Genomic DNA, 10109 nt, shown 5'->3' on the forward strand with positions numbered 1-10109 from the left:
TGAATATTATTTTGGTAGCTTGAAGAGCAATCTAAACTTCTTAAACCTTTCTGAGCTTTTTTTCTTTGATTGAGTGTTGAGGAGGCTGAGAAGGCTGAGGAGCTGTCATCTCAGGCACTGACACCCAGTGTCAAGCATCTTGGAAATACTGTAGGCCAGTTCAAAACATACACAAAAATACTGAGTTTAATTAGTATTTAGTTGAAAATTTGGTAGGAAAAAATCATTACAAGTGTTTTTATTTATTTTCCAATAAAATGTTTTATTAAAATTTAGGAAGGAAAATGGAAAGAAATAAAATGGAATAAAAAATAAAGTAAAAATAAAAGCATAATTAATTATAGCATTTTTCCCAGAGTTTGTTTTTAATTTGTCAATCTTTACTAGTTCTTTCATAAAACATCACATAGTATGTTGTATTTTACAATACTGTATCTTCCCTTTATCCAAGAATTTTCAATATTGTTATAAATTTGATTGTGTTTTCAAAGATTTCATGGCATAACTATTATATAACTCATTAGCCACAGTTTTGGAGCATTGATGGCTCTAGTTTTTTTTAAGGATTTTAATGTTGCAATAAATATCTTTTCATACAGCTTTTTCTATGTGTAGAACTGTTTGTAGTTCAGATCCTCGGATATTTCTGCTCCCATTTTGATCGTTTCCATCCTGGCAGCACACATTTAACCAGCACCTCTTCCCGGTGCCCCTTTAGTTCTGCAGGCACCGTCCCAGCTCTGTGAAGAGAAGGAGGCTCTGGGCAGGTCTGGGAACACAGAATGTGAACTGCAAATGTGAATGAATCTGAAATCCGAGTTGATCCCTTTGTTTTCACTTCACTGAGTCCCAAAGATGAGAAGTGGCTGAGAATGTGCTGGGATTTGACTCTGCCAGCTGGCGAGGCATGCCCAAATAATGGGAGATTATTAGAAGCCTGCCCTTTTCCAGTGAGCTTTTATCCACATTCATTTCTGTGTTGTGCCAATTAGGGATGGCACAGTGGTTTTCTTTGTATGCATCCTGGCAGCCCCATCCTCATTGATTTGGGAGGAAAATCTCACAGAATGTGCACGTCACTTTGGCTTTTCATAATGAGGCGTGTCAACAGGATCTCTGGTCCCTTATTCTACATTCCTAAGTAGCTGTGTGCCTGAGGAGATTGTCTGTGCATGGCTTAATACTCCGGCATCTTTAAGCACGAAATTTCTATTAGAGTGGACTAGTAATCACGTTGAGTATATAGAAGAGATCATTCACTCTCTGAAGTTTTCTTTTTTAATGGATATAGTATTAATTCATACGGGAGTTACAGTGGAATACAGCAATAGAACAGAATTTGATGCAAGATAGAGTGAGTTGAGTCCCAGTCAATGGTATGATTAAAATATCTGAAGTGCCTTACCATAAACTTCCTTCTGTGACTATTCAACAGTGTGACTCCTATGGTCAATAATGCAGTGACTCTCCAGTGTGTATAGAGCCAGGTACCAGTGTGCTCACTCAGGGCCCTCAGAGGGGTCAATATTCAAACCCAGGTTCCCCCTTCTAATCCAACTGCTAAGAATCCAGGACAGGATTTCTCTTCCTATTCGTTAGGCAACTGCTTTCCTTTGTATGGATTTGAAAAAAGTAAAAATAACACAGCTACCTGTTACTTAGACAAAAGGAGGTTTTGTTTATTTTAACCAAAAGATATCTGTTATGAGAGTGGAGCTGTGAGTGCTCAGCTGCTAGGCTATTGTGTGGAACATTACCTGTACTTCGTTGTTTCATGACCACAAATTCCTACTTAATGTGAAACTTGAAGAGGGAATCAGAGACAGGGCATCTCTGTGGACCTTCTGGACCAGTTCCTGCTTAGGGTATCTTTGTGTGGTTCTGCATAAATCTGTTGTGCAGAATCAGGGAAGCACCTCTGCTGGGTCACTGAACACTCATAGCACTGGAATTGAAGAGCGTTGATAGAACCAGGATAGAGGTTAACTGCTTTCTGGTTGTTGTCATCAGTTGGCATGGGCCATACCTTTTTTTGTAAGCACATGTGCTACTGAAGTGAGCACAGCATGGGGCATACTAAGTGGTGGATGAGAGCTGAAATTGCATGTGAGAAGCCCTTGTCTTCATCTCAGACAGCACTTGAGAGAGACAGGACCTGTCTGTTCCTGGGCCTGTAATGCAGGCTTATTTATTTCCCTGCTGATACTCAGAAATGTCAATGCATTCCCAGAGTGTGTGTGTGTGTGCGTGTGAGGTAATAGAAGTACATGAACTATTACAACATACTGGTGATCAGTAAATGTTAACTTCCTTTTCTGCCAGAGAGGGACTTATAGTATTTCACAGAATACTAGAAACTTACAGCTGGAAGACACTATAGAGATCCTTTAATCCAAGCACCATAATTTATAGATCAAGAAATGCAGAGTGATTTTAGGGATTTTCCTGAAGTAAAAATGTATCGACACAGGCAGGTGTCCAACTTAGACATTCTGAATTCAGCCAAATAGTCTTTTCTTCACACAATGTCTATTTTTCAAGAGGCAAGAGAAAATTTACTTGTGTATGTTTTTAAAAGCAAAAATATGAAAGCAGGAGAAAAAATAACACCGAAGTGTTCATTGTTATTTTTGTTAAATATTGTTAATATTTTGTTAAATATTGTTAATATTTATATATTACTTTATGCTTTGTATTTTTAATCACCTTATTAAACAATGATTGACATAAAATAATTATATATATTTAATGTATACATTATGGCCTTTTATCCAATTCTGTGAAAATGGTTTTAAAGAATGTTTAGTTCTTTTCTTGTTGTTGTTCCAGGCTGGAACATAAAATTGTCCAGAAGGAAAAGTCTTCAGTTGTACTGATATCTTATTTAAATATACATTTCTGAATTTTTCTATGTTTGTATCTAATGTCCTTAACAAGGTGATAAACTCCTCCAAAGTAGAAGACTGATAGCTTATATTTGTGCATATTCCCTATAATGCTGTGCATTTTGCCATAAATTGAGAAAGTTCCTACAACAAATTATGACAACTTAGGAGTGCAACATTTCTTTTATGATAGAGTCCACATATGACATTTAATAATGTCATTTGGGTTTATTTGATTATTATCTGTGTCCCTCTGAAGGAAAAAGTAGGGCTGAATCAAAGTAGATTTGAGTGGAATTTGGAGTTCTCAGGCCTAGAACCCTATGGTTTAAACTAAATCAACAACCAGACAGAGAAATTTACCCAAATTTTGGGAGGAAAAATCACACAATGAAATACAAGAGAATGCAGTGGCTGGGATTCAGCTCTCAGTAAGAAACCAACAGTGTCAAGTCTGGAAAAAAGAAGAGGGGAGGTAATCAGTCTTACAAATATCCTGTTAAACATAACAGCGGGAATAAAAAAAAGGAAGAGATGTACAGTTCGGAACATTCTCACTCGGACTTACCCATAATGGTAGAGCTAGAAACATGCCAGGGATTCCAGTTCAATCCCATCAAGGTGGCATGTACCAATGCCATCTTACTTGTTAAAGTGATCAGTTTAAGTTCATAATTGATCAAAAAGATAGGAGTAAGTGTCAAAGGGATTACATAAATAAGACCAGTGTCTGCAAATAATAATTGATAGAATTAAAAAGGAGAGAATGATCCTTCATGGGAAGCAGGATACTCAGCAGACTCATAGAATGGCAGATGCCCTAAATAGCACTCTGGCCTCAGAATCAGCCCTTAAGGCATTCGGATCTGGCAAAAAAGCCCATGAGAGTTTTGCAGGCATGGAAAGCCAAGACACTGTGGCAAAAAATAAACTACCTAAATGAAAGATCTCTGTGAGTGAGATCCCAGCAGAAAGAATGGACCACCATAGAAGGAGGTGCCTTTCTCTGAAGGGAGGAGAGAACTTCCACTTTGAATATGGCTTTGTCTAAATAAGATCAGAGTTGGTGAACTCAAAAGGCTTCCATAGCCTTGGCAGCTCATGACAAGAGCCTCGGGTGATTACTGACATCATAAAAAAGATTGTCAATTGTTAAATCAACAATGGGAATCACTGTACACCTGCTCCCCATGTAGGATTTCTGTCCTTAATGTGTTGTACTATGTGAATTAACGGTAAAACTACTACCCAAACAGTACTTCATACTTTGTGTGTCTTTGTGGGTGCAGTCTGTTGAAATCTTCACTTAGCATATACTAAGTTGATCTTCTGTATATAAAGATAATTCCATGATGAAGAATGGGATGGGAGAGGGTATGGGAAATGGGATGGTTGCGGGTGGGAGGGAGGTTATGGGGGGGAAAAGCCGCTATAATTCCAAAGTTGTACTTTGGAATTTTATATTTATTAAATAAAAGTAAAAAAAAGCAAATATCCAGAAAGATATACTTAATATAGGTGTCATCTCAATTTGCAAGTCTAAAAAAAAATCATCTGGCATGGATGGTGGAAGTTGAGTGAACCTGGCCTGAAATTGTGGAAGTGTGATGGGAAGGTGTTTAAAGCACAAGACTGTAACTGATTCCAATCCCAATTCTGTTAGTGTGGCTACAGTCACTACGATAACTATAAAGACCTCTCCATTCTGCTTATTCATGGTAGGTTCCTGGCTTTGTTGCTTCATAACTAAGATACATGTAAATGTTAATAAACAGTCATGCCAACTGTCTCAAAATTAGTTCAATTTATTTGTAAAGAAGCCATAACTTCTAATGCAATTCTGGTAGAAATATCATGCTATTTGTTATACTAAGTGCTTACCATTCCCTTGTCAAGTATTTTAAGTGAATAATGTGTTTAAAATTTAAATAGAATATGTAGGATTATAATATTCAAAACACATTTCAGATTTGTTATTTTTTTCAGATAAATCTTGGTATTATGACATTTGATAGGTCTTATTCAATATAACGATAGCTTTCTATAGTTTTTGCCACCCATCAAATTGCATAAAAACCTGCTTAAATTTCCTGAAAACCATTTAAAATAAGAATCGTGTTATGTTCTGGCACTATTTGAAGGTCATGTAACACATTACTTCATTTAATGCCACAATAATTTTATGAAGTCATTATTAATACTGTTTATTTTCTAGAAGAAACTCCAGTTTAAGTATCTCAGGCTGGCACTATGGTGCAGCTGGTTAAGCCACCATCTGCTGTGCCAGCATTCCATATGGGTGCTGGCTTGAGTCTCCACTGTTTCACTTCCGATCTAGCTCCCTGTTAATGCTCTGGGAAAGCAGCAGAAAATGTCCCAAGTGCTAGGGCCTGTGTACCCACGTGGGACACCCAGATGAAACTCCTGGCTCCTAGTTTCTACCTGGCCCAGCCCTGGCTGTTGTGGCCATTTGAGGAGTGAACTAGCAGATGCAAGATGTCTCTCTCTGTTTCTCCCTCTTGCTCTGTAATTATGACTTTCAAATAAATAACATTTTAAAAAAAGTTTAAGGGTCTTGTCCAATTATCCAGATCAAAGTCAAGTTGGCTTAACTTAGAAGTTCTTAATCACTATCCTGCCCTTATTTCTCCTTTTGTCACTATCTTGTTCTCTCTTGTCTTTCTTGTTTGTGGAATCTGAGTTACAAATTTAACAGGTTTAACATTGTCACATATTACTATTCTTTTAGTGAGTCACAAGGCCATTCTTGAATATGTTCTTGGAATTCATTAAAGGACAATGCCTGCATTGTAATTAAAGAGTTTGGGTGAATTAGGAGTCTCTCAGCCACTCCCTTAAAAATACTCTGGGATAATCTGGAATTAGGTTACCCATAAGAATTCACACAATGCAGTAGGTTTTATTTATGCTGCTGTAAAGTCCTGATTAATTTTCCTTTTACTAGAACTCAGTGGACACAAAGTCTATGGTTTATTGAGAACTTTCTCACAAAGCTGTGGTAGTTGCCTCACAATAACAGATGGGGGCAGCAGAGAGCTTTCCAGGTGAGCTTAGATAAGGCCAGGTGGGCAACTGCTTAGGTGTATTAGGACCAGTAGTGGGAAAAGGATGAGTAGTGGTGAGAAGGGTTATGAGGCATCATGGAAAGCAGGAGAAAGAGGGATCAAGTAATGGACATATCTAGATCAAGTATGGGAAGGTCAGAGAAATTGACAAGAATGGAGCTGAATGGAAAAAACCCCATCTGTAGATACAGGGCTATTTGCAGATGTAGCCCTATCCAGTTTCAAGCTATAAAGAGCTACAATTAGGTTAAACATCTTCTGTGGTATCAGTCATGGTATTATAAACCTTATATCTGTTCTTTATTAATTTATGTTTGTATTTGCTATTTAATTCTAATAAATTCTAGTGAAATCTCATATTCTCATAAAAATTCCTGTGATGGGTATTTATCTAAATGTTACCTTAAAAGGAACTGAAGAAGGTCAGCACATTTAGGGCTAGACTCTAGGTCTAATTTAGTTTCAAATCCCAGATTCACTTTCAAATTTGCAATACATTGACAGTTTTATTCTTGTAAAATATTATTTCTGTAACCAGAAAATGTGAAGAAAATCAATGCAGTGGTATTTTTAAAAGCCCAAATTCCCTTTCTAAATCCATTTTTTATTTAAGCAATATTCTTTAGAAATGCATTTATTGGAATGAAAATATTTCCCTTGGAGATTGAGTCCTTTGGTGTACCATTCAAATAATTAAATTATTGAGTTATCTGAGGGTATGAAGAGAATAGGATCAGATTAGGTAGTCCCTAAGAGTCTCAGTAGCAGAGATATCCATGACCTTGAGAACTTCAGTTACTCACAGAATTGTTGCTTTGTCTTTGAAGTTGGTCTTCTTACCATGTAAAGGCTGAGGCATAGAATTGGAACAGCTATTTATAAATGCTCAGAATGTTTATGGAGTAGAAAAAAATATGAATATGTTGATTGTTACATAAATATCCTAGAAAGCTTAAAAATTAAAATTTAGAAGTTTATTTTCTGGCAGAATTCAAGAGGAGGGACCAGCATTTGTGAAACCTTGATTCTCTCTGTGTTTAACCTAAATGATGAATTCAGCAAAACTTGAAAAGAGCAAAAGCTAAAGGTTGATTTTAGTATTAATGTAGCTACAGAACATACTTTAGGATGCCTTACCTAATCTCAACGTAGACTTCAGGAAAATGGTAAATACATTAATAGAAGATTATATCAAGCAACCACCTTTTAAATGATTTTGATTGTGTATAGGGCCCACCACCAACAAAATTTTGTTTTCCTACAAGTTCCTGGATGTGTCAGTTTTATACATATATTATAGAACTTTTCTTGGCTTAGTACATTTTGCTTAGATTATGGCTATGTACGATTAAAGGAGAGGAATTTTAAACATAGTGTTTGGGTCAATTCTTTTAATTTTAAGACATTAGGTTATGTAAATGCTTTGTGTGTGTGTTATGTGCATGAAAATGTGGGTATAATGTGTCCTGTTTACACTTTTAAGAAAAGATTTAGTTATTTTATGCAAAAGTCAGAGATACAGAAAGAGAGGGAGAGACAGAGAGATCTCCCATATGCCAGTTCACTCCCCAGATGGCCAGGGCTGGACCAGGCTAAAGCCAGGAGCTTCTGGGATTATTATGTATATGATAAAGGCCCAAACACTTCTGCTGTGTTCCCAGTCCATTAACAGGGAATTGGATCAGAAATACAGCTGCTGGGACAAGAATTAGTGCCCAAATGGGAGGACAGTATCACAGGCAGAGGCTCTACCTGCTACTCTAGAACATCAGCTCCTCCTTTTTACATTTGTACCCCTTGCCCTGCAAAGCAACTGGCTAGCAGGCAGTTCTCAATATTTTGGAGCAAAAGTGTACTCTGTCTATATAGAAATCTCATAGATTTCTGACAATGTCAAATATCAGAGTTAAAGGAGAGTCAGGGGAGAAGTTAACAAATACAAATTCTTGTGTACTATTTATTATCTATGTGATTTTGAGGGAGCCGTATAACTTTCATTTGTGTGATGGACTAATCATGCTTCCTATCTCCAAGGGTTGTTGAGTGGAAAATGAGCTAATATATGACATTTTATTGTCATATAAGCTGTAAATTATATGGAGGCCAAAGTATTTATTTTATTGCTTTAAGATCAGATTTTTATTTTCCAAACTTCAAAATTCACAATGGACCTGAGCGCCATTTCATGTGGACCTGTTACCCACATGCCCATACTGTGAGGAGAAGGTAACACTTTGGGTTGAATGCAGATAATTTCCTCTATTGCTAATGACTAACTCAGAGATGCAATGTTCTGCTTCTAGTAGGATTCAATGTCTTAAAGGATACATGTTTACAATGTGAAAAGAAAAAGTCACAAAGTGAATTCTCTTTTATGTCAATACTATAGGAAAATGCTGAAGTGCTTTAACCTGAATGAGAAAGAAAACACATTGCTGGAATGTTCATATTGCAGGTCATTTAAAAGCATCTTGATCATACACAAGGTGTATGATTGAGAGAGAGATCTAAGAGGGAGAGAAGCCAGTGGAGTTGAGACACTGGTATTAGGAAAGATTCTTTCCCTATTCTTCCTTGAGATCCTGAAGTCATTATAATCCTGATAAATATATTTTTGTTGCTTTTGAAAGCCCATGCATTTATTGGGTGGGTAGCCAACTGGAAGTATCATTGTGTTGCATCGTTTTCACTTGCACTGGACTTTAACATTTTATTTGTACATTGTTTATGGCTCTATTGGTTTTACTACTGTGGGTTTGAGCAATTATTCCTGCCTAAGATCCATATATAAGCAACAAAAATATTTTATGTCATCTTTTTTTCCAGTAGATGTCACAGCCAGGCATTCATAATGGAAACGATATTAGTCTTCCTTCAACACTAAGCCCAGTATACGGCCATAGTGAGCAAAAATGCATGTTGGCTGAATGCAAGACTCAACATAGGGCTTAAATAATATCCAGACTGATCACTAGAACTTTGTAGTACCTACTAATAAACTCACCCTGCTTAATTCTCTAATTTTTTTCTCATTCAACTTGTAGATTTTCCTATTTGTTCTATACACCAGCCATCCAGGCCTATTTTCCACTGACCAATGTCTTTTCCATCTCAAGGGCTTTTTATGTGAAGTACACTCCATCTATGAAGTCCTTTCTTGGATCTTCCCAGATCTGGCTCTTTCAGATCATCTAGGCCTCATCTCTTTGATAAAGTCTTTCTTGACTAGCTATGGGGAAGAGATCCTAAGGTGACCTCCATGATCCCTTGTCTACTGGCATCTGCTACCTTTGTTTAAAACCCATCAGTGAGTATGGAGGGACCTTTGACTTGCTTCTAGTCAAGTGAAAATGGCAAAAGGTAATGGAATATGACTCCTGTAATTATGATACATTATATAAGGCTATCTTGCTAGAGAATTTCCTTGGCAAGTTGGTGAAGTGATCAGTAATATTTGGAAAGTCCACATTTTAAGTAACTGTAAGAGCCTCCAGGAACTAAAGGCAGCCTCCTGCTAATGGCTCACAATGTCTGATTCTGTGCTATACTTGTGAGAAAATTCATTTCTTAACAAAATAAGTGAGTCTGGAAGTAAATTCTTCCCTAATCTACCTTCTAATGAGATTACAGTCCAGCTGGCTCCTGGATTGCTATCTCATAGGACTCTAAGAAAGATGACTGGGTTAAGCTCTGCTGAAACCCCAGGCCCATAGAAACTGTGAGATAATACATGTGTATTGTCTTAAGCTTCTAAGTTTGTAATAATTTGTTATGTAACAATTTAAAATAGACACTCCATTTAGCTAAAGTTTTTCTCACTCTGATTACTCTCATATCATTTTGTTTAAATATTTTTAAAAATATATCACAAAGTCTACTTTTAATTATCTCTTTTCTTCTGAATGTCTTGTGAATTTGTAACCTCTGTGTTGCAGTTTTCCTCCTCTAAACTGGAGTTGATAATAGCTACATCCTAAGGTTGTGGGATTAAGTAGGCTTATATTTGGAAAGAGCCCAGCATGATTTTTTTTTAAAAAAGGTTTATTTATTTATTTGAGAGGCAGAGCAAGAGAAAAAAAGAGATAGATACAGAAAGAGAGAAGGAGGAGTAGGAGGAGAAGGAGAGGAAGAGGGAGAA

This window comes from Lepus europaeus, chromosome 13, assembly GCF_033115175.1.
Source record: "Lepus europaeus isolate LE1 chromosome 13, mLepTim1.pri, whole genome shotgun sequence".
Taxonomy (NCBI): Eukaryota; Metazoa; Chordata; class Mammalia; order Lagomorpha; family Leporidae; genus Lepus; species Lepus europaeus.